At 49.3% G+C, this 26,070-nt stretch overlaps 1 protein-coding gene across 1 annotated transcript in view; it reads left to right on the top strand.

Annotated features, from left to right (window-relative positions):
* Positions 1-6,626: 6,626 nt before the first annotated feature.
* LOC142583277 (angiotensin-converting enzyme-like) overlaps positions 6,627-26,070 on the top strand; it is a 246,195-nt gene continuing 226,751 nt past the window's right edge. The window contains exon 1 of the mRNA XM_075693681.1: positions 6,627-6,733. The gene's annotated coding sequence lies outside the window, so the exon portion shown is untranslated. The remainder of the gene's footprint in view (positions 6,734-26,070) is intronic.

The following is a 26,070-nucleotide window of genomic DNA, read 5'->3' as shown; positions in this document are numbered from 1 at the left end:
CTGCTTTGAGGAGCCGATGAGTTGAGGAGGAGTCGATAAATGAAAGTTTGAACTCTTTAGTTCTCTGTTCGTATTTAGCCCTTTTTTAAATATTTCTTTGCGTGACTGCACTCATTTTATCGCCTGGCTCCATTTGAAGAAGCGCTATTTCAGGACTTCTATGAATATTGCCGCTGCGGTAGAGGGAACACTCTTCAAGCTATGGTTTTAAGGTGTCGATCTCCATGCCTTCAGTTCGCACACCGCGTTTTGTTTCGCGCCAAATCTGCACTACAGTACAGTGTGCATGCGAGACACGTATCTCGGCCTACCGCTTTCAAGTAAAAGCAGCCGACACGGTTGTTTAAACTTGCTGACACACGCACTGCACTACAGGGCACGTATTAAGGAAGCGCTGTTACGGCGATCAGGAGGCTGGTGTCCAGAGATGAAGCTACTCGAAATCATTAGCCAGAAACGTGGACGGCTGCTGATTCTGTTTCGTGGTAGCTCCTAGTAGGCATTGCATGGACATAGTATAATAGCAGGATTGTAGCAGGCATTGTAGTATCATTGTAGGATTATTATAGGATTCGAGCATCGCCAGGTTACCGAATCCCAGCATTACCTGAAAAATGCAGGGTTACGTCTGCATTGCAACAACAGAGATAAGTGCAATTAAATTGCGAGATAAACTATTATGGGTAACTTCGGATTCGTCAATTCATGCTCAGCGGATGACATCACCCGCTCTTTTGCGGCTCGTCAGCGCGTTAAGGTTGTGAAAAGTTCAACGTACTGTTCAAGTGACTTCTTTCCTTCCTTTGCTAAGAGAGTGGGACCTTTTGAGCATTCTCTCGAGTCTTAAACGAAACACATCTGCTGGGATTGACAATGTCTTGATTGTAGACACCTACAGAAGCACCAGTTAAGGCTTCAAAAAAAAAAAAATGCGTGGCTTTTTATACTAAACGGTATCATATGTATGCGGTATGTGTCCCCACTCTAAGGAACGAACCCGTGCGATTCTTCAGAAGCGTGGTAGCGAAGGTGGCGTATCAAACTGCCGCCCTATTTTATTTCGTCTCTTGTTTACCGCAAGCACTGGAAAAGCACGCCCTGTATGTAAAGAATGCCTTAATCACCAAATACAAGATATTAAGCAAACGCAAGTGCGGTTTTTTAGTTTGCTCTAGTTACGCAAGTCCAACTGAAAAACTTTCCGTTTTTTTTTTGCATTCCGCCATGGACTCAAACAAAATTTCCTTTGGACATTTTTTTGCATGCGACAAAGGTATTCTATACTTTGTCACAAGTAACACTGTTACAGGTTTCGTGGACCGTTTTAAATAACGTTGTCCACCACCTTGGTAATATTGCCGAATGGTGCTTGTAGTAGCTGCCTAATAAAATACACTTCGCAGGTTCTAATTTTGTCCTGTGTCTTGCTTTTGCACTACAGGTTTAGTACCACGGGGACTTCCTCGCAACTCCACTTTTGCGCTTCGCTCGCCTGCCTAGTCTGAGTCTGGCTCATGTTCGCCTTTCGTCACGGCCCTATAGCTTGGAACCAGGGCGAGTTCGAGATATATGCGGCCTATATGCCATCTATGTGCGGACTACACGCTGAGTCGATCCGGACTCGCCGTGGTGGCATAGGTGATAGTGTCTCGGCCGCGACGGCCGCATTTTAATGGCGAAATGGAAAAGCGCCCATGTACCGTGCGTTGGGCGAAGGTTAGAGGGACTCTGAACCACTTTTAAGGTACAGCTCTTAGGCGCCCATTCCAGTGGCAAGCGTCAGCGTCGTCGTTGTCCTTCGTAGGTGAGCGAACGAGCACAGTGAAGGATGAAAGCGAACGCGGAGCGCAGCCAGAGATGAAATACGGTGATAGTGAAGAGAGCGCGAGGAGGAAAGTGGAATGAATGCATTGCTGTGTCAAAAGGAAAATAAAGACTTAGGAGGGGGAGTAAGAAACGACAGGTAGAGCGATGAAAGTGGAAGAGGAATATATGGCGAGAACGTGAGAAGAAACGCGTAGTGTCGCGCAAGAGGGGATTTGTGGCCGCGGTGGCTACGAGATGGCGCCAGAGTAGCGCGCGTCTTCTGTATGGAAAGAAAGCGCTGCATGAGCGGAGGTCTGTCTGCGGCGGCTGCCATGAATCGCTCCCACGCGTCACTTACGCGCTGCCTCTCGTGATCTTCCGATGAGCGAGGCAGTCGCGCCACACTTCGCCACACAGATTGCTCGCGCCAGCCAATATAACGCGACACGACAACACGTATAGAACTGCGCTCAAATTTCGCAATTAGGGAGTATCGTTATCGTCAGTGAATTTTCTTTATCGAAGTCAAGAATTGCATTCGAAGTGAAAATGTTAAAATAAACTATATCAGAAATGTTTTGCCGAACAAAGTACTTCAATGCGTTGAGCAGAGCCGAGTTATTGACAATGAAAGGGTTGTCTATGATCTCCCTTCACGGTGCTCCTGCTCCTTGTTCAATGTCTTGCATTGCGAAGGCTACGGCGGAGGGGCGCGTGCCTACAGCGCTGCGCCTACTGACGTCACCGTTGCGCGCTGAAGAAATTTGATGTTGGATGTTCACATAGACGTCACTATTTCCGACTTTGGCGCCTACGACGCGCCAAGCGCGGTTGTCCTCAGCGAGTCGCAATACTTTCAGTGAACAGACTCGTCGTGGCACTCCGCGGCGGTCGCAGTAATAAGAGGTCACTTTTGTTTGCTTGAAAAACGAATAACATTGCCTACACTGAGCAGCTTGTATTATCTAATTGGCTCACAAGACGCGAGGAGCACGCTCAAGTGGAGAGGGATCCGACGGGGCCGAGCAACTGCACTGAAGATCGACAACCGGATGAAGAGGGTGGTGCCGGCGTCTGTGATTGATCCGCTTTCACTTACATAGCTTACGGTGGCTCCTCGACAATCGCGGCAGCATGCAACGGAAGCTTAAGAATGACGCTAAAACAAATTCTCAGCAAAGAAGAGTTGGCAGAACGTGGTCGTAAACGTGCCGAAAGTGCTCGAAAACGTTACACGGCCACGCAGTGAGCTTTATTACACGCAAATAAACCCATGCTCTCCGGCAGGTGCGAGTAGCCAGTGCCTGAGCGATGCGCGGCAGCCATCTTTTATTCCTTTCGGAACGAGCAGCCTGCGGCTATTCAGAAGAAAATTCTGTTTTGTTCGGCATATTAATGCATCTTTAACGCGTACACGTCACTTTGACGCGGTGAGTTCTTGCGGTATAGTGACGTCGCGTGACAGGCAGGTGAAGTGGGTGCAGCCCGAAAACTTTGAGCAATAGTCGAGGGCTAATTACGAAAAGTCGTCAAAGCAGAAATAGCTATCTTTCTTTTGTTCGGTCAAATCATGCATAATCAGTGTGTACGCGTCATACCAGATGGAGAGCTATCGCGGTTTTCGTGACGTTGCGTGACAGGCAGGTGAAGCGGGGGATGTCCAAGAAAGTTTTTCGCCAAACGCGGAGGGCTGATTGCAGAATTGGAACAGAAAAGTTTGGAATAGCTTTACGTTATAGCGCCCCTGCAGTGCAAGCGCAGCGTTTGTTTTGTGCACGAGAGGGCTTGGGTGCTCGCTCGCGCTCACATGCTTCAGTCTGGCCGTGCTATGTGGTGCAGGTCATCTTTGTCCTGCACCAGCTTGACCTCTGAGGGTCTTTCGCCAAACGCGGAGGGCTGATTGCAGAATTGGAACAGAAAAGTTTGGAATAGCTTTACGTTATAGCGCCCCTGCAGTGCAAGCGCAGCGTTTGTTTTGTGCACGAGAGGGCTTGGGTGCTCGCTCGCGCTCACATGCTTCAGTCTGGCCGTGCTATGTGGTGCAGGTCATCTTTGTCCTGCACCAGCTTGACCTCTGAGGGTCTTTCGCCAAACGCGGAGGGCTGATTGCAGAATTGGAATAGAAAAGTTTGGAATAGCTTTACGTTATAGCGCCCCTGCAGTGCGAGCGCAGCGTTTGTTTTGTGCACGAGAGGGCTTGGGTGCTCGCTGGCGCTCACATGCTTCAGTCTGGCCGTGCTATGTGGTGCAGGCCATCTTTGTCCTGCACCAGCTTGACCGGTCAATAGCACAGAACGAAGCGAAGTCTGCCAAGGCGTGCAGCCAGGAGCGAGCGCGCGCTGGGTAGCGTGCGTGTGGTCTGGCTTTAAGTTCCGCGTGGTTTCAGGCTGGTTGAGTGTTCAAAACTAGTCCAAATTAGCGAGACCCGACGGATACGACACCAATAAGCAAGGTGGCCAAAGTTTAGTTCCTACACGGGCGGCCACGACCGAGCTTGAGTAAACAATGGTCGGCTTCTTCCGGGAGTACGTAATTACTATCGAAATTCGAAAGCAGATTTTCCCTTACTTAAGCCTGTTTATGAAACTGCGTCAATAAATGTACACAGTAACAGCAGGAAGAAGCAACACTGATACAAACAGCCTTCTTGATTGATGTCAGATATTGGCGGCGTGTGGGCAATATACTATAGTACGATATTCAGCGTCAGAAAAAAGTGACCAGAAGGGTTCTGTTGAAAAGAGTGCGTTTAAGAAAAAGGTGATTCGCGTTCCGCTTGCGAGCTCCACGCGCCGCGCACGACTGCAAAATTTGGCTGAGAGGTTCACAGCAGCGTGTGCTATCCGCAGACTGTGTTTTTTAACCAAGCCCCAGGGGTGGTTCAGGTACCCTTTAAAGAACGTCAGGTGGTCAAAATTAATCCGGCGTGCCCAGCTACGGCGTGTCTCATAATGACGTCGTCGTTTTGACACGTAAAAACCCAGAATTTAGTTGGATCTTTTTTTTTCTGGAGTCGATCCGGGGAAGCAAGGCGACCAGTCAAATATACCATGTGTTGGTTGTAATTTTTCTGCAACGACAGCATATAGGAGAGGAATGTATGGCGCTGTGCGGTAGGGTTCTCACCAATAGTTCTAATAAATCCCTTACAGCGATAGGGTTGGATTTGCCTGATGGTACTGACTCATGCAAAACTCCCAGAAAATGCTTCAACGAAGAAACTGATGCATAATCCCTCCTCGCGTAAGCAGGCAGGAAGAGCCAAGGAAGAGCTTCCTAGTTCGTTCAGAAACAGCAGCGTCAAATCGTGAGAGAAAAGTTTGACGCAACGCACCTGAATATTGCTGCACCTTGGATAATCGGATGATGGCCCCAGTGAATACAGCCTCAGAACAGGATTGGTACAGCTGCCGTACGTTTACCACAGTATGTGGTGATTCAGACATTTAAACGTCGTAAAAACACGGTGCATGCTGGTAGGCGTCGCGGGCGCATGCCACAGCGGTCACGATACAATAATTAAAAACAACAACATATGCCCATTCCATACGCGGTGTGGATCGGTGACATGCGAATCGATTTGCAGATAGCTGGCTATCTAGCACCTTTCGGGGTACCACAGAGCGTTATCACATGGTGCCACAGCATGTCTTTGTAGGGGGCGCGCGACGCGAACTTCTATACGACCACAACGGCAAGGCGTTGGTGAAACGACGACGACGGAGAGGCCAGTGATTTGTTGTGATTAGGCGAAGAGCTGTCACAATCGATTCCTTTACGTCCTGCTTCGATTCCGAAAGGGGCTCACTGGGTAAACTGGGCGACCCTGAAGCCGTAGCAATGTTACAGAGCGTCTCACAGCGTCTCAAAGAACTGTAGCTGCCACGAGGAAAAATAGGAGGATAACTGGCGCGTTGCTGCACGAGGGAAGGAAATCGTTACTGTGCAACGGGATTTACGCGCCGAACATCTAAAAGTGCTAGCTTGCACGTGGACAGGAGATTGGTAATCTTGTAATTATCATCCCACCGTCGGGCGTGTAACTTTTCTATGCTTACTGAAGAAGCCCCAAGTGAGGGTAGACAAGGATCATCCACCTAATTACATACCACAAAATGACTGGTCAGAAGCAAATAATGCTTCCCACTAAAATGCAGCAAACATCCGCTTCGGAGCATCGGTTCCAGCAGGCGGTTACGGTGACTCGAGCGAGCGAATTAATCGCAGCGGGCTTGAGGCTTCCGCTTTTTTCCCGTCATGCCAAACTTTCCGCTGGTTTCGCGGAACTCTTTTACCGCGTGGTGGCAGCTGCCTTATTGTTCTTTGGCCGCACGATTGGAGAAAGAACCGAGCGCCTTGTAGACGGCACGTCGTGTAGACGCGGGCTGTCTGGCGCAAAGATGTCAAAAGACCAACTGCTGTACGAACTAAGGAGCCGTTCTCTCAGTTTTTCCCTCCCTTCTTCTCCATCTTCACAACAGTTGCTGCTGCTGTGCCTCCTTTCTTCGGACCTGCGTGGCGCGCGCTCAACAGCTGGCGTGCACGTTTCCGTGTTTGTGGTTTCCGTTCTCGTTTTCTCGACCAGGTGTATAGCACACGAAGCGTCAAGCGTCGCCGGTGCCGACAGATCTCATTACCGTTTTCTCTCCAACTCTTGCCCGACAGCTGGCGATTGAAAACTACCGCGTTTGCAGTACCATCCCGAGAATCTGTGTTACGCATCCGCCACAGTGTCCGCACACAGTGCGTGTCAATGAACCTCGAAGGGCCTCTGGTCTGTGCGCGCTCCTGCATTCGCTATATCACGGTGGTTGGTGACACTTTAGACTTGGGTCAGCGTGGGAGGACTGTTGGCCTGGTCCTACGCCGTCCCCAAAAACCATGTGGCAGGAAGCAAAGGGATGACTCAACTTGCGGTGATGGAAACGTGAGTGATCTCTACTCTCGGCTACTTGTCAAAATTGTTGCTGCAAAATTTTGCAAACGAAGCGGCGAATTCTGGCCGCTGACTGTTTTTTTCCCGAGTGGACAGACAATCAACCATGAGACTGTCTAATCTGTTTGTACAGTGAACGAGAACAAAACAAAACAAAAGTTGACATAAGAATTTGCTTGAGGTGATAGGGAGCGAAGTTTCATATAAACTTAAAGATACATTGATACAGTTTATTCAGAGATTTAGAGCTAAGGATTTCTTGGAAAAAATGGCTAGAACGAACGTGCACTCTGTAAATGTTAACTAAGGGCAATGTCTGAATGGCGGTTCCTTGTAGGTTTTTTGGTCATGGAAAGTGGTAGCGGTTGCTGTCAGGCAGGCACGATGGTAATACTCGTGAAAATATGGCCACCACTTATGTCGTGGAAAGTATGGAATGTATTCCCATCATGTGTACACTGGAAAGTATGGAAAGTACCAGTACACTTATAAATGTAGTCAGCGTTATAGTGAAAGACATGGCTTTTCGACGCCTTTCGTAGTCTCCAGGCCGTATCACTGTTCGTACAAATCACTGTGAGCAGCGGAAGCGAAGCGGACCAGCGGGACAAGAAGCGAAGCAGTGTTGCTGAAGCGGATGTATGTGTTAGTGTTAGTGTTGACGATATTGCTGCAGGAGCAGTTAGCCTGGCAGGCTAGACCCCCTGATGACCCGCCTGAGCATCGCTTTCCGTGCTATAAATACCGGTCGCCATCAGCCAATTCATCACTTCCGTATGCTCGACACTTCCTCATTCGTGGTCTTTCCGGGACACCAACACTTCTGCTCGTTCATGGGAAAATCCTATTCTTCTCATGCTACTCAGGAGCCTCTTACTTTCGAAACATAAGCGCTTGCTGGTCCAAATGAAGTGCTCAGTATCGCCCACTTTGTTGCACTCATAGCATGATGGAGTAGCAGCACGGCCTGTCGTTGATACCCCTGCAGGAGCGTAGGCCAATGCCGTTGTTACCCTGCACACACTGCGTAGCGAACACTACGATGAGCCGTCAGAGGTAACTGTTCTTGGTTTGAATGTTCGACCATTCCCTGCAGAGTCAGGCCATCCGCTAGAGGACAGAAGCGTTCGCGTCCGCGGCAGCTTTACACATAGACTCACAACTGTTCGCTTCAAGCATGGCCTGATGATCGAAGGAAGCTTCTGGCTTTGCTAAGTGTCTCGTAGGTCGACAGATAAACGAAGATGTGGCGGTCGGCTTTAAAAACGGACACTTCGAAAGGTTCTTTGCATGACGTGTAGACTTTGGCTGTCTAAAGTTTCCCAAGCGTTAGATACAAAACGCGATAGCTCTGCGTATTCACAATATAATTGTTGGTGATCATCGGCCAGTCTTGAATTAGTCAAACGACTCTGAGACAGGAAGGGCGGACACCTACAGGCGCAGATTTGTGACCTTTGTCAGTACTGCAACTTCGAGCGAAGTAATGGTGGTAACAGCTGTTGTCATGCTAATTCCGCTTTTAACGCGATTTAAGGACTTGACTCGGCGGCCTACGACGTTCTGCAGTTAAGTAGTAAGCTTAAGTTAGATTCCAGGCTGTGACGGCTGCATTCCCATAGGGGTGAATACAAAGATACTTCTGCACTGTGTTGCGTGCTTGATGTTTCCATTTACTGACAACACAGAAATGGGAAAACGATAGTTCATGGTTGAGGGAATTCAGTTGGTTTAAACCTCAGACCTGCAGTACGGCGTTTGTCACAAGCAGATGACCGTATTGCAAACTGCGTATTTTAGCCGTGCTAACGTTCGCCATAGACCGTGCTTTGGTGTCGGAAATTAAGGGTCCACAGTCACGGTCAGTACGAGTTACGGATATATGGAAGGCTCCAATTTTAGCTACCAAGAAGAGAGAGAGAGAGAGAATAAGAGATGAACGTTAGAGAGGTTAACCAGAGTAACCGTCCGTTAGGCTACCCTGTACCGGGTGTAAGGGGAGAGGGTAGAAAAGATAATGAGAAAAAAAGACATCAAAAGATTATGCCAGCACCTGGAAGTCTGGCGGTCAGAATGCCCCACAAATGCGAGACTATGTATATAAAATAACTGTAGAGGAAGTTATAAGATAAACGAAGGAAAGAAACACGTGGTAATTGGCTGAAGAGTTTTATGAGCGACAAAGCAAAGGCATTCAACACACCAGAATCCTCTGGTGATAAATGATGGTTGTCAACGTTGGCAAAGACAAGGCCAGCGTCGCTGCCACCTCACCAACTCCGCGAGATTACGTACGTTATGTAGGAGCTGCTTACTGACCAATACTAGAACGTTTCACACATTAGCGTTTCATTTAGCGCGTCAGTTTCCATTTTCGAGGATGATGATGATGAAAAGCTTTATCCCTCTTTAAAGGGAAGGGGGCAATGGAATAGGGGGGGGGGAGGAACTACTTGAAGTAGGCCTCTATCCTCTCAGCCCACTCCAGGATGGCCTCCTGAAGATCGGGCCTCGAGCTGCGCAAGGGAGCCTCCCCCTGCTCCTCACCAGATATTAATTGCTTGAGGAATGGGGGAAGGGGGTGCTTAGAGCACCCCCACATGATGTGGTTTAAGTCTGCTTTGGGAGAGACACAGAATTTACAAGATGGAGAAAGGTAAGGAAACAAGCCAACAAAGTTTTTATACCCGTGAAAGATAAGTATGTGAGGGTAAATAATGTCACTTATATGCCGCTGATTTTGAGTCTTTTGTCGCGTCCTGTGCTAAACACTAGTGCTTCACAAATGGAGAAAACTGCGCAAAATAACAAGGGCAGCACTAACGGCAACTCTATAATACGCTGCGCAACATTACAAGAAGCGCGTTTATTTTGACAAAGGCAGAGAAGTGGGCCTGATCTACTGCTTTCTAACTTGCGACACTACCAATAATGCGGAACGAAAGCGAGACGTCCAGTCCTGCATGGTGGGACATTTGTAGCATGGCTCACACTGACAGCCCTTCTCTGGTGGAGTCAAGCAACCAGCATTAAGTTCTCATGTGATCGACGCAGCAGTTCATAATTATTAATGCATTCGCATTCTTAGGATACTTCACGCAGTTTCCAGCGGCTATGTATGTATGTATGCATGTATGTATGTATGTATGTATGTATGTATGTATGTATGTATGTATGTATGTATGTATGTATGTATGTATGTATGTATGTATGTATGTATGTATGTATGTATGTATGTATGCATGCATGCATGTATGTATGTATGTATGTATGTACTGGGTAAGCCCAGCGCCGCATCTACAGTGATACAGTGCGTCGCTGTTCGAAGAAAGTCTTTGACGCCGACTTGGAACACTCGGTATGTGCCACTCGGTCTGGGCTGGTCTTCAATGAACCTCTTTGATGTCAAATTAGATCACTGGGTATGTGCGAGTAGGTGTGTCACTCTCTTCAATGAACGTCTTTGACGGCAACATGGGTAACTAGGTATGGGCCTCCGGGAATGTGCCGCTCTACAATGACGAAAGTTATCCCTTTAATTTCTTCGATGCTGAGCGGTATCAAGCCCACGTCGCACAGGTTCCTCAAGGACAGCAAACCGTCGCGTTAGCAGGCTGTGCCACAAATGCACTGGGTTGGTGGAGCTTTTCAATGAACGCCCGTTACGCCAATGGTTCAGCGAGCTGCGCCATGAATGCACTGTGTATGTACCGCTGCCTAATGAACTTCTCGCCAACTCTGGTCACTAAGCATGTGCCACTCAGTGTGCGGTAAGCGAGGGAACAATTCTCAGTGTTCGCAAGTTACCAGTGCGCCACGGTTCTCGTCTCGGAGCCCATGCGCGGGCTTCTCGGCAGCGCCACTAGATGGTGCAGCGTGCCAAATAAGAAGCGCGAGAGAGGAGCTAGGTTGCCGCATGACACTTTTCTCCGCGTGCGACGCACCGTGCATTTCGGAGGCCACGCGCAGGATTTGCGGCGGAGGTGCTAGATGGCGCCAAGTGCTCTTGGGGAAGCGCAAAAGAGGAGTCCCGCGGCAGAACACGTCTCAGACATAACTCGTTTCGACGGCGGCAATACCTTGTGCAGTTATATTGAGTCAATGCTAACGCATATAGCGTCGACATTCATCGTAAGATGAATGCGATCCGGAACGATATATATCGGATTTTCTGAGCCGAGACCGATGTTCCATTTTAGTTGGACTTCGTTCTCCAGATCTGTGTCACTTTGATATGACAGAGAAGCGCGCCTACGGGAATTGTGTCAGCCTTATCCGGTGCAGCTGATCTTGCCGTCAGCGCAGCGCTGGTTCCGTTGGCCTGGTATTTGAGGTTGTATAATTAGAAAATGACCATGGCTATTTTGCCGCGAACTTCATATGTGCGATGAAAATTAAAAACAAAACAAAAACAAAACAAAGAGCATAGTTCTCGCGCAATAAGAGCGCCACACCACTTTGGTTTCTTGAAAACCTTGCTTTGGACCCATAGTAGGGCATTACACAAGTGGGTGGCAATCATCAGTAATAAATAAGGTCATTTATACAATGAAAAAATACAGTCAGAACAAAAAAAAATAACATGAAAATGAGAAAGAAGTGACATATGCAGTTAAGACAACACAACTAGGGCCATGACACAGCAGTATCACGCAACAAAATTTACGCTGCGTAAACGGAACATCATCTGGTAGGGTGTGTTTGAATGCATAGATGCTTAGACAATGCCTCGCGGAAAGGAGTAGGGTTACGTTCATTCACTATTGAATTTGACACTTTCCTTTCATTTATGAATGTCAGCTGCAAGAAATAATTCGTAAAAGCATTAGTCGAACTATGTAACCGTATGCTTAAATAATTAGACGACGCGATAGAGGCTCGATGTTGTGGAAGAAGTAGTTTCACATAGGCCCGAGAAATTGTAAAACGGCTTATGAAAAAGGCAAAGACGTGAAATTTTGTGACGTGATGCTAATGTGGAAAGTCCAATGGCTCTTTTCCTATCACGCTGGAGTGACAGCCGTACTTAGAAACAATAAAGCAAGTCGCCTTATCTTGAACTGCTTATAATGCATCGGTGAAGTCATTTTCGTGAGGGTTCCATACTGAAGCGTAATAATCTAGTTTAGTACGTACAAAGGTTTCACATGCAAATTTACAAACGAAGGGCGGCGAGACATGGAGGGATCGTCCGATAAATCCAAGCGATTTAGAAGCGTCAGCTACAGGCTGTAATATATGATTAGAGCTGTTCAGTGTACTTGTAATGATAACGCCAAGGTACTTGTGGGATTTTGCCTGTTCAAGATTAACTGAGTTTAAAGTATAGCAGTGGGTGACGTTAGTGCAGTCTAGTAAATTTATTGCTTCACAGTGGTTGGAAGTTTTCACAGATATGAGAGAGAGAGAGAATGAACGTTTACTGAGCCCTTCGTAAAGGTTGGTGCGCGCTGGCACCAGATGGTGTGGAACCTTCTTCTCAAGTCCCATATGCGTCCAGCAGTTCCTGGCCCCTATACGCCAGTGCGAGCTGGATCGGTAGGTCGGGGCTAGACAACAAGGTCTCCCATCGCTCGGGGGGGGGGGGGATTGGGGCCGGGGAGGGTAATGGTAGGGATGGTGGGGGGTTTTTGAGCTTAGTGCACTCTGCAAGGGTGTGCTAGACTGCCTTCCGATCGTCTGCGAAACGGGCATGAAGTGTCATGCTCTGCTGGGGACATCTTGTGCAAGAGCATGGGATGAACTAGCGACCCCGCTTGCGCGCGTCGCACGATCATTTGCTGCCTTCGGCAGAGTTGCGGATGCGGACGGGGAAGCCTGCATCTGCCGCCTCTGTACATTTGGGTGATGTCTTTGTAATTTGTCACGGGGTGCGGTAGCTCTGGCTCGTCCTCGGCCCGTATTGACAGTTCTCGGGTATAGTGGTCGGCAAGTGTGTTGCCTTCCACTTGCGAGTGAGCCGGGACCCACACGGAGCTCAACGGCCCGTCCCGGTGATTTGCGTTTTGTGAGGATCGCTAGTGCCGCGGGAGAGATGTTACCCTTGCGATAGCTTGCGTAGGCGGTCTTGGAGTCTGTGACCACGGTCCTCACTCCCGGTTGTGCGAGTGCGATGGCCACTTCGTCTGCTTCGGCTGTATTCGTCGTCCATATCGACGCGATTGTGACCAGTTTATCGATGGTGGTGACGACCGCCGTTGCTCTCGTGCCGTGCTTGGGAAGCGAGGCGTCCGCGTAGAGAACCTCGGTGTCCTCTTCCAGCTGTCGAGCCAGTGCCTTGGCCCGCGCAGAGCGTCTCTCGTCGTTCCGCCACGGCTGCATGTTCCGAGGGAGGAGCTTGGTCTTAATAATGTCTCTCCGCGTTGTGGGGAGCGGCTCCGTTGTCGGTTGCTGTTCAATTTGCCATCTTGTCTTGCGTAGGACGGCCCGGCCGTGCTCTGTCCGGCTCAGCCTTACTCTCTGGTGGGATAGGTGCGCTTGCACCAGCTCTTCCACCGTGTTGTGGACACCCATGTCCAGCAGCTTCTGCGTCGTTGACGAGTACACTGGGATGCCCATACCGAGTTTGACTGCTTTCCATATCGTCATCTTCAGCGTCTCGCGGTTCACCTTCGTAAGCTGGAGGTACGCTATGCGTGACACGACGAATGCCTGCACCAGGCGCAGTGCGTCTTCTTCTTTGATTCCTCTGTTCTGGTTGGTGACTTTTTGGATCATGCTCATGACTTGCTCTGATGTGGTCTTGATTTTGTTGACGGCTGCGTGCGCCTTGCCGTCGCTGCGCAACAGCAGGCCCAGTATCCGGATCCGCTGCGTTGGCTTGATCTCTGTGCCGTCGATGGTGATAATTATGTTCGGCAGTGGCTATTTCTTTGGTCTTCCGGGCTGTACCATGAGCAGCTCCGATTTCTGTGGAGCGCAGCTCAGGCCGCAGGTCGTGGCATACTCGTGGGCTTCCATACTTGCAGGGCTTCCTCCGCCCAGGCATCGGATCCCGCGCGGTTCGTCCACCCCGTTATATCGTCGGCATAGAACGCGTGGTCCACGCCTTCGATCTGATTGAGTAGTTCGGGCACCGGCAGGAGGGCCAGGTTGAAAAGCAGAGGCGACAGGACCGACCTCTCTGGGGTACCTCTGTCTCCGAGCTGCACAGGCTCGGACTGTTCCTTTCCTATCCGGATAGTCGCCGTTCTATTGGTTAGGAAATCTTTAATATAGCCGTAGGTCTTGCGGCCACATCCCGTCTTGTGCAGGTTCTCGAGCACGCTGGCGTGGGAAACGCTGTCGAAGGCCCCCTTGAGGTCCAGAGCCAGTATTACCCGGGGGCGCATGCGTCGTTGCTCTCTTAATCACAAGTTCGTGTAATTGGATCAGGACGTCTTGGGTGCTCAGGTGCTGGCGAAATCCATACATGGTACCTGACAAGTCTCGTCCAGGTGTGCTTGAAGTCTTCTGAGAACCATGCGGTCCATGACCTTGCCCACACAGGACGTGAGCGAGATTGGGCGCATGTTCTCGATCGTCAGAGGTTTGCCGGGTTTCGGTATGAACCGCAGCTCGGCCTCTTTCCATTCTGCGGGTAACTTCGAGCTTTCCCAGGTTCTGTTGATGTGACCCAGGAGCCCGCGTCCCGCCGCATCGCTCATGTTGCTGAGCAGCTTGTATGTAATGGCGCCCGTTCCGGGTGCGCTCGTATTATTACTTTAGTTTATGGCTGTTAATAACTCCGTGATGGTGAACGTTTCATCCATTGCCGGATTTTCCGGTCCCCTATACTCCTCCGGTATCGGAAATCGCCCTCCCTCCGACTTGAGGCAGATCGCCTTGATGTCTTCAACGAGCCTTTGGCCGTTGCCATCGTAAGCGTTCAGAACTTTGGTGCGGTTGCGGTTGGTTGCGGTCTTGCTGCTCAACGGATCGATCAGATGTCTGAGCAGGCACCAGGTATGAAATATGATATGAAGTGATATGAATAGATATGAAATGCAAAAGGAAGTCCCACAGTCAAAGACTGTATTGGGACCTCTGGTCAAGGTTAGGTGGCGAGAGGAATCGCTATATGGCAGCAAAACAAACCAATATTGTAACGCGGCGAGGAAATGAGCAATCGTTTTGTCAACTCAAGTTCCTACTTACGTCGCACCCTATACTGCGTCATTTTGACCCTTCTTCACCCACCGAAGTCCACACTGGCGCCAGTGGGATGGGCTCGGAGCAGTGCTCGTAGACAGAAACAACGACGCAGAATGGGTTGTTGCTTATGAAAGTCTCAGCAATTCTGAACAAAACTACATTGTCTTTGAGCAAGGATGCCTCTCGGCTGTTTTTTTTTTGTGTAGAAATTTCGCTGCTACATTTACGGTCGCCCATTCAAGATCATCACCGACTACCATTCTTTACTCTGGTTTAAAGGGAAGCTGAAAGGTTTTGCAGAAAAAATGAGTGAACATGCGTACATAATGGTTTTCAACCCTCCGAATTCGAATATCGTATCGAAATTGAGCGAAAGAAAGCGCAAATATATGTTACGTCCAAGCGCGTAAAAGGGACGCGTGGATCAAGAAGAGGAAGAAAGAGGAGAACGAAGACTGTGCAGCGGCCATTCCTGTTGTTCGTAGCCTGCCGTTCCTGCTCTCGCACGCCTAAATAAACCCCTTTTCCCCGTGCTTGTAACAAATTGGTGGAGGTGCGGGGTACACCTCGTAACCACGGAGCCTACGCTGCTACAACTTCGCCGAAGCCGTCGACTTGCCGGACTTCCGCCACCATCACCTGACATGACTGAATACGCCTGCCAGATTCCCGAAGGTTCTGACGCGGCTTCAAGGCAAGCACCTGGCGTTCCGTGGCAATACTACCGGGTGCCACTCACTTTCGGAGGAAAAGCCGGAGAAGATGTCGACGAGTGGCTCACAAACTACCGAAGGGTGAGCCGATCTAACGGTTGGAACTCGACCGCACAGTTGTCAAATGTTGTGTTTTCCCTTACCGACACAGCACTCGTTTGGTATGAGAATCACGAAGACACGCTCACTTCATGGGAGCTTTTCGTAGAGGAGCTCAGAGCGTGTTTTGGAGACTCTAGCGCAAAAAAGAAACGCGCCGAACAGACGCTTTCGCAAAGAGCTCAGATTCCCGGCGAGACCTGCACGACTTATATCGAAGAAGTGCTGAAACTATGTAAAATAGTCAACTCTCAAATGTCTGAAGATGACAAAGTTGGACATTTGTTGAAAGGAATAGCCGAAGACGTATACAATTTTTTGATCGGCAAAGAAAGCTTGGATTCCGTGTCTGACGTCATTCGCCACTGCAGGACCTTCGAGACGCTGAAGATGCGACGGATAATACCGAAGTTCGGTCGCCTGGCTAATGTCACAACGGTGGCAAGTGTAGACCCGAGTTCGTGTGTTGACCTTCCATCAACAATACGGCAGATTGTTCGCGAAGAGTTGCTCCATCGGGAAGAGATGTACCGTTGCACACCCGGCATCGCTGGTGCGTACTTACCACACGAGATGCGAAACACGGCCGTTTCGACCGCATGGCAACCCACGGTTCACTCAGCGACCGTCGAGTATAGGTCTACCCCACAAACGAGAGGGACCCGAAGCTATCAAGATCATGACTACGACCAACGCCCTCGCCGCACGCACGCCTCCGGGCGGCCGATGCCTATCCATGATGAATGGGACCCACCTGCTGGCTATGCAGTCGACAGCAACATGCGTGACTACGTGCAAGAACATCGAAATTTGCGGCATCTGCCGGTGTGTTTCCAATGCGGTGTCGCGGGCCACATAGCGAGATTTTGCAATCGTCGCCCAACAACGTGGAATCGTCGATCGGGGTCTTCAACAAGGACCACACCTCCTACGAGGACAACTCAACAGCCATGCACCACCTCTTGGTCAGCTGGCGTCCCTCCTGGCAACGATTACTGGCAGAGAAGCTTCCGGAGCCGCTCGCCGGCATCTGACAGGAGTTTGACGCCACCGCCAACTTCTCGTGCACCGCGTTTACGTCAATCTCCATCGCCAGTGCGGCGCTCAGCCTCGCCTTCACAACCGGAAAACTAGCTAGCGCGGCCGATGGGGGTGAGGTCGCTCGACACGTGCTATCGACAGAAATGCCCCCTGCAGTTGCTATGATTAAGAACAAAGTGCATGTACTTGTTGATGGTGTTCCTACAATGGCTTTAGTGGATACCGGGGCAACTGTATCCGTAATGAGTCTCGGTTTTAAAGGTCGGTTGGGGCGCAAAGTTGTATTTCCGTGGGACCAGGCTGCAACATTTTGTGGAGTGAGCGGCGAGTCGTTGCGCCCTGTTTGTGTGTGCACTGCTGAAGTGTCCCTGGCTGGTGGAGTTTTCGCGACGGAGTTTGTAGTTATTCCCCGATCGACGCACGAAGTGATTTTGGGCATCGACTTTTTGCGGCAGTGTGGTGCGACCGTTGATTGTCGCACGGGGGAAGTTTGCGTCGATGACCATGTTTCGTCCGGGCTCTTAGAGGAGACTTGCAGTAAAGGTGAACTTTGTGTGTCTGCAGATACTGTTGTGCTTGCGTCCACCTCGGTGTGCGTGCCGGTTGTATGTCGCGGTGAATTTCCCGGCAGTTTCGATGCCTCCGTAGAGCCAATGCATCTAAATTGTGTGAAGAAGAACGTTTTTGTCCCTCATTGTGTGGTATCCATCGACAACGGGCGTGCTGGCTTGTGGACGGTCAACTGCTCGGCAGAACCCGTCCTGCTTCCAGACGGCTTGAAACTCGCCTACTTTACAGAATACACGTCTTCGTCCGTAGCCGTACTAACAGACTCGCCGTGTGAACCTGCTGACGCTCGCCAAGTCTCAGACAAAAAGCTTCTGTCGATGATAAACAAGTCGCTCAGCACAAGGGAGCGCCATACCTTGGTGGATACGCTTTCTAAGCATCTGTCAGTGTTTGACTTTGCGCAGCCGGACAAAGCGTTCGCGATTCCCGAGTCACGAACGCGCCATACTATCGATACGGGATCTGCGCGCCCGATCAGGCAAAAGCCTTATCGCGTGTCGCCTAACGAGCGCAAGATAATCGGGGAACAAGTGAGTGACATGATGAAAAATGGAATAATACAAGAGTCCTCGAGTCCTTGGGCAGCTCCGGTCATACTCGTCAGAAAGAAAGATGGTAACTGGAGATTTTGCGTCGATTATCGAAGATTAAACGCCGTGACTAAGAAGGATGTCTACCCGCTGCCCCGGATTGATGATGCAATTGATTGTCTTCATTCGGCCTCTTATTTTTCTTCAGTGGACCTGCGCTCAGGATATTGGCAAATCCCGATACACCCGACAGACAGAGAGAAAACAGCCTTCATAACCCCGGATGGATTATTCGAATTCAATGTGATGCCATTTGGGTTGTGCAACGCTCCAGCAACCTTTGAAAGGTTCATGGACACCATTCTGCGTGGGTTAAAATGGAACATCTGTATGTGCTATCTTGACGACGTTGTTATATTCGGGCGCACATTCAATGAGCACAATACGCGCCTGGATATTGTCCTCGACTGCATCAAAAACGCCGGCCTGGTCCTGAACTCCAAGAAATGTAAATTTGGTGACCGTCAAACCCTTGTGCTGGGTCATCTTGTTGACAAAGACGGTATCCGGCCTGATCCCCTCAAGACGGCAGCTGTCGAGGCATTCAGTGCGCCGCAGTCAGTGAAGCAACTTCGTAGTTTTCTGGGTCTTTGCTCTTACTTTCGCCGATTTATTCCTGGTTTTGCTGACGTCGCTTATCCTCTGACAAATCTGCTACATAAAGACGCACGGTTTGAGTGGACACCCGAGTGCGAGTCTGCATTTCGTCAGCTGAAGTTCCTGCTGACCTCCCGACCTATCCTTCGCCACTTCAATCCTACTGCGCCGACAGAAATCCACACAGATGCTAGTGGCGTCGGTTTGGGTGCCGTCTTGGTCCAAAGTTATGACGACCGTCAGCACGTGATTGCTTATGCAAGCCGCTCATTAAGCAAACCTGAACGAAATTACACGGTGACAGAGCAAGAATGCCTCGCTGTAATCTTTGCAGTTCAGCGATTTCGCTCGTACTTGTATGGACGCCCATTCCTAGTCGTCACAGACCACCATTCCCTGTGCTGGCTCGTGAATCTTCGCGACCCTTGTGGTCGCCTTGCGCGCTGGGCTTTGAGGTTGCAGGAATATAACTTCACTGTTGCCTACAAGAGTGGCCGAAAACACGCTGACGCAGACTGCCTTTCCCGTATGCCGCTTACTACGACGGACTGCGACGCAGACGATTTTGATCATCTCGTCGCTTCTGTGACATCCGCGTTTCCAGAAATCGATGCGTTCAAAGCAGAACAACGGACAGACACCAAATTGGAGCCACTCTTCACTTCTGCCCATTCAAGTGCAACAAGCAGCTACTGTCTACGTGACGGGCTCCTGTACAAAAGGAACTACTCAAGCACGGGTGCACGCTTCCTTCTCGTGGTGCCGGAGCGTCTCCGGCCAGCAATCCTTCAGGCTATGCACGATGACCCTACCTCCGGTCACTTAGGCACTGTGCGCACCCTTTATCGCATTCAAGAACGCTTTTACTGGCCCCGGATGCGACATTCGGTTGAGTTGTATGTCGCCAGCTGCATACAGTGCCAACGTCGGAAACGCCCAACCACTGCCCCATCTGGTCTGCTTCAACCTGTGCCACCTCCCAGCTCACCCTTTCGGCAAGTTGGAATTGATCTGTTAGGCCCTTTTCCAAAGTCATCTAAGGGGAACCGCTGGATAATTGTCTGCGCCGACTATTTCACGCGCTATTGCGAGACAGCGGCTATACCATCAGCCACCGCCACCGAAGTATCGCTCTTCTTACTTCACGCTATTGTTCTGAGACATGGACCGCCTGGTGTTATTATAAGCGACCGGGGACGTCAATTCACGGCGGATATCGTGGAAGAGCTTGTGCGTTTATGTAACTCGCACCTCAGGCACTCGACGCCGTATCATCCGCAAACGAACGGCCTCACTGAGCGCACTAATCGGACAATCACAAATATGCTTTCCATGTATGTTGCGTCCGATCACAAGAATTGGGATGAAGTTCTACCGTTTATTACTTACGCCTACAACACCGCCAAGCACGAGACAACCGGCTACAGCCCCTTCTTCCTTCTATATGCTCGGCCGCCCCGGTATACGCTCGACACTGTCCTCCCTTTTCACCACCACGACAATCCTACGGTCGCCGATACGCTATGCCTTGCTGAAGAGGCTCGGAGACTTGCGCGTCTGCGGACTTTGGCATCACAAGAAAACTCCAAAGCCCGCTACGACGCACGACATCGGCCTGTTGCATATCACCCTGGTGATCTCGTTTGGCTTTGGACTCCTACAAGGAAGCGCGGTTTGTGCCAAAAGCTGCTGGCAAACTACGATGGACCGTATGTTGTCATCGACAAAGTCAGCGAAGTGAACTATACTCTCGCGCGCCTCACGAACAATGGTAGACGTTCTGCTAGGACACAAGTCGCGCATGTAGCACGGTTGAAATCATGCACGCCACGACCAGCTTGTTGACTCGCCCAGTGGGCTTTGTCTGCGAGGAGAGGTATATGTTACGTCCAAGCGCGTAAAAGGGACGCGTGGATCAAGAAGAGGAAGAAAGAGGAGAACGAAGACTGTGCAGCGGCCATTCCTGTTGTTCGTAGCCTGCCGTTCCTGCTCTCGCACGCCTAAATAAACCCCTTTTCCCCGTGCTTGTAACAATATTTTATTTCGACGAAAAGTGCAGCAGCGGACACGCCCAGCTCGCGCGTCTCGTTTCCGCCTGTGATTGGTCGGGCGCCTCGTGACGTCAACTCTAGTGACCGACCGCTGCCGCTACACATGAAGCGCGGTGCCAGGTAGTTTGGTGCTGTAATGGGAAATTTAGAGAGACTGCGTTTTTCTGAGGAGTTCGGCGTTACTCCCTACATGTACGAGCTGATTGCGAAGAGCCGGCCTCTCGAAGAAGCAAACGATGCTGGTGCGAGCAGTGCTTTCGACGCGAACGAAGGCGAAGTCTTAGGATCTCCTCGTGTTGGAAATGCTCTTTGGTGAGTATGTTTTTCGCAAAGCAATCTAGTGATCTCGCCGGTCTTTCGCCGATCTAGTGAGCTCGTTTCCGGTCAAACAACTGTAGTGTTGTGTTCCTGCATGCCTCCTTGTGGAACGTAAGCGGGGGTGCGATCGTCGGCATTTCTGCGCTGTCCAAAGCTGTCGGCAATCTACAAAGATGGTTTAAACGCGTGAAAAGCTTCCCGGTTCATGCAGTACGTGTAGTGACCTTCATCTGTGCGCCATCCGCACACTACTTGTAACCGAAGTCGTAAAGGCGGCGAATTCCGTCGGCTACGTGAGACCGCTCTACATACACGCAGACGCACCAACAAAGGAATGCAGGGTCGATCGAAGCAGATTACGATGGCACGCACGCAGAAACAAGCACGGTCAGGCACGGTCGCGCAGGCTGCGAAGGAACAAAACACGAGAATTGACGTTACAACACCGCGGTTTCCGGTCTCCGCTCGCATCGTCAGCGTCAGCAGCAGCGCGCGGCATTCGACGGGGGGCGGAGCTACAGCGCAATTTTAACCGACGATTACGTCGCTCCTAATTGAAGAAAAAACCCCAAATTTTACCTACATGGTTTATAAGGTTCCCGCATTCGTATATGAGCGTCTTATTGAATACTACAGACTCTTCAACTTCCCTTTAAGTCTTCGAATTGACGTGCTACGTGCCATGCATGGTGATGCGAAATCCGGTCATCTGAGATTCGCCCGCGCGCTGAAGCCGGTCCAGGAGCGCTTTTACGGGCCACAGATGCGTTGCACAACAAAGCAATGCGCGGTCAGCCGCGATCCATGTCAACGCCACCAGTGACCTTCAAACGCTCCTTCAGGCCTTCTCCATCCACTGATTCCTCCACATACACCCTTTGAACAAGTTTGAATCAACCTCCTGGACCTATCGAACAACAATTAGGCGATGGGTCATCGTCTTTGTTTACCACCTTACTCGGCACGCAGAAACAGCAAAACAGCATCCATACCTTCATCCACCGTCTCGTGTCCCGTCACGAATTTTGGCCGGAATCCGTGCTGGTTACTAAAAAAAATAATTACTGTCAGAATGTTGTGCAACGTGTGAACAAATTGTATGCTCCAAGAGCTTACATGTGATAAAGGATAATTAGATTCGGCGATAACCTGTAGCGCCTGCGTGGTTACCGTACTTGAATACTGATAGAAACTTTCATATTTTCAATTCACTATGGAGAGAACTGTTTGGAATTGACTGCAAAAAAATAATTAGCAGGTGGTGGTTGGTTATTAGCTTTGTGCCTTTCATTATCTTGGCGGTAATATTATCTGGTCCAGGAGCACTTGAAGTTTTAAGGTTATAAATTAGTTTAGCTGCGGCCTCGGCAGTCATACTGATGAGAGGCATTTGAGAGCAGTTTGGGATCGGGAGAAAAAAAAAGCATCAGGAGGGATTTCACACATGAAGAACGCTGAGAAGTGTGAATTCATAAACACAAGCGAAGACTAGAAGGAATTGTGCAGAAATCCTCTAGGTGAAGTAAATTTCACGAAAGGGAAAATTTTATCGCTAACTTAGCAGTACAGTTGAAGCTATAGCTAATACAGAGGAACTCCTTATACAAATTTGTCAGAAGAGAGCTTTACACTCATCGGAAAATTCCCGATCTGTGGATGAAACCCACAAACTTCGGATTCCAGCACAACTGATGTGCCATATTCAGTGTCCCTGCGCTTCGACTAATTCGTCGACTCATTCGGCTTCGCTTAGCAATTTTCCATCCTCCGGGTTCGCCCAGAAAGCAGAACAACCGCCTCGGAGATGCTTTCGTACCGGGTATGACCCCCGAATTAGGAAGAGTATTCTTCAATTGCAAAGCATTCCTTCCGAGAAATGTGTATATGGATTTCCCTTGTAACATTGTGCTACTATCGTCTTGACGACACATTTTCGTTCAAAGTCATCCTAGAATGACCTGAACGTTATGTTTGCCAGAGAAGAAGCTGAAGTCCTTCGCTCCAGTGTGTATGCTGAGCTGGTGCAAAATACTTGTTCTAGTATCTCTAGTAAATGTCAGCCGAAGGGGAACAGTGCATTCTTTTTCAATGTAGTACGGATTACGTTGCCTGCGACCGAAAGTCTATTTAAGGCTATTTAGGGGAATTCCATTGAACGCAATACGCTCCAACGCCCCTCCGGAATGAAAAAACAACGAATAGGAAAGAAATCCGTGCTCGCCATCCATATATGTCTGAATTGTAAATAGCGTAAAGGAGCTTCACCGCATCGCCGAACGACATACATGACGACGACAGGGGTAGCCCGTATAGTTTGACAAGGGCTGTATGAGCAGCCATGTGCGTGTTTTCTGGCCTCCGCTTCGCCGATGCCTTTCTTTCTTGTGCAGTTTGCGTTTTTTTTTTTTTTTGAGGTGAGCCAACTATGGGACCAACGTCGCTTCCTGCTGGCCTGACGTTTGTCACCGGCCATTCACGAACAGCGATAAGCGCGAATGTGTCGTGTCCCCTTATTTGCCTTTTATGCTCGCTGAAAAAAAAAAACGCGTTTGCGCGTGCTCGCTCTTTTCTTTTTCTCTCTTTTCGTGTGCCAGAGCTCGATATAGTTCACGGGTTGCTTCGAGCGGGGAGTCGCGGACGCTTGTCGTCTTGCTTATGATATGAGCGACTGGCGGTGCATTTGCTTCCAGATGATGCGTAGAACTTCAAATATCAAATGCTTTCGCTAAGTTCTGCGGAGGACCCGGCGTCTGCAATAAAGGCGGCGGCGTAATTACAGACTTAATTACAAAAATAATTACAGGTGCGGAATATAACCAACCCTTATAAGTAGGTTTCATCGATTACGAGAACGTATTTGATTCAGTCAAACATCAGCAGTCATGGAGGCATTACGGAATCAGGGTGCAGACGAGCCGTATGTAAAAATATTGAAAGGCATCTATAGCGGCTCCACAGCCACCGTAGCCCTCCATAAAGAAAGCAATAAAATCCCAATAAAGAAAGGCGTCAGACAGGGAGGCACGATCCCCCCAATGCTATTCACAGCGTGTTTACAGGAGGTATTCAGAGACCTGGATTGGATTGGGTTGCCATTATCCCTCAAGAGAAAAGTATATAATAGCTGTGTCTTACCAGCACTCACCTACGGGGCAGAAACCTGGAGGCTTACGAAAAGGGTTCTACTCAAATTGAGGACGACACAACGAGCTATGGAAAGAAGAATGATAGGTGTAACGTTAAGGGATAAGAAAAGAGCAGATTGGGTGAGGGAACAAACGCGAGTTAATGACATCTTAGTTGAAATCAAGAAAAAGAAATGGGCATGGGCAGGACATGTAATGAGGAGGGAAGATAACCGATGGTCATTAAGGGTTACGGACTGGATCCCAAGGGAAGGGAAACGTAGCAGGGGGCGGCAGAAAGTTAGGTGGGCGGATGAGATTAAGAAGTTTGCAGGGACGGCATGGCCACAATTAGTACATGACCGGGGTTGTTGGAGAAGTATGGGAGAGGCCTTTGCCCTGCAGTGGGCGTAACCAGGCTGATGATGATGATGATGATGATGGATTGGGAAGAATTGGGGATAAGAGTTAATGGAGAATACGATAATGATAATGGAGAATGGAGAATAAGATAATGGAATCGAGAATAAGATAATGGAGAATGGAGAATGAAGTAACTTGCGATTCGCTGATGATATTGCCTTGCTTAGTAACTCAGGGGACCAATTGCAGTAAGATAAGTGAGATATCGCAGGAGACGAAAGATCTGATCAAGAAACGCCAATGTATGAAAGCCTCTAACCCTACAGTTAGAATAGAACTGGCAGAACTTTCCAAGTTAATCAACAAGCCAGCTGACATAAGGAAGTATAATATGGATAGAATTGAACATGCTCTCAGGAACGGAGGAAGCCTAAAAGCAGTGAAGAAGAAGCTAGGAATACACAAAGATCAGATGTACGCGTTAAGAGACAAAGCCGGCGATATCATTACTAATATGTATGAGCTGGTTGAAGTGGCTGAGGAGTTCTATAGAGATTTATACAGTACCAGTGGCACCCACGACGATAATGGAAGAGAGAATAGTCTAAAGGAATTTGAAATCCCACAAGTAACGCCGGAAGAAGTAAAGAAAGCCTTGGGAGCTATGCAAAGGGGGAAGGCAGCTGGGGAGGATCAGGTAACAGAAGATTTGTTGAAGGTTGGTGGGCAGATTGTTCTAGAAAAACTGGCCACCCCCTATACGCAATGCCTCATGACTTCCAGCCTACCGGAATCTTGGAAGAACGCTAACATAATCCTAATCCATAAGAAAGGGAACGCCAAAGACTTGAAAAATTATAGACCGATCAGCTTACTGTCCGTTGCCTACAAAGTATTTATTAAGGTAATTGCAAATAGAATCAGGAACATTTTAGACGTCCGTCAACCAAAGGATCAGGTAGGATTCCGTAAAGGCTACTCAACAATAGACCATATTCACACTATCAATAAGGGGATAGAGAAATGTGTGGAATATAACTAACCCTTAGATATAGCTTTCATTGATTACGAGAAAGCGTTTGATTCAGTCGAAACCTCAGCAGTCATGGAGGCATTACGGAATCAGGGTGTAGACGAGCCGTATGTAAAAATACTGAAAGATATCTACAGCGGCTCCACAGCCACCGTAGTCCTCCATAAGGAAAGCAACAAAATCCCAATAAAGAAAGGCGTCAAGATACGATCTCTCCAATGCTATTCACAGCGTGTTTACAGGAGGTATTCAGAGACCTGGATTGGGAAGAATTAGGGATAAGACTTAGTGGAGAATACCTTAGTAACTTGCGATTCGCTGATGATATCGCCTTGCCTAGTAACTCAGGGGACCAACTGCAATACATGCTCACTGACCTGGAGAGGCAAATCGGAAGGGTGGGTCTAAAAATTAATCTGCAGAAAACTGATGTTTAACAGTCTCAGAAGAGAACAGCAGTTTACGATAGGTAGCGAGGCACTGGAAGTGGTAAGGGAATGCATATACTTAGGACAGGACCGCGGATCGGGATCATGAGACTGAAATAATCAGAAGAATAAGAATGACCTGAGGCGCGTTTGGCAGGCATTCTCAGATCATGAACAGCAGGTTACCATTATCCCTCAAGAGGAAAGTGTATAGCAGATGTGCCTTACCAGTACTCACGTACGGGGCAGAAACCGGGAGGCTTACGA

This window comes from Dermacentor variabilis, chromosome 5, assembly GCF_050947875.1.
Source record: "Dermacentor variabilis isolate Ectoservices chromosome 5, ASM5094787v1, whole genome shotgun sequence".
Classification (NCBI taxonomy): domain Eukaryota; kingdom Metazoa; phylum Arthropoda; class Arachnida; order Ixodida; family Ixodidae; genus Dermacentor; species Dermacentor variabilis.
This window is presented reverse-complemented; position numbering and strand designations above follow the sequence as displayed.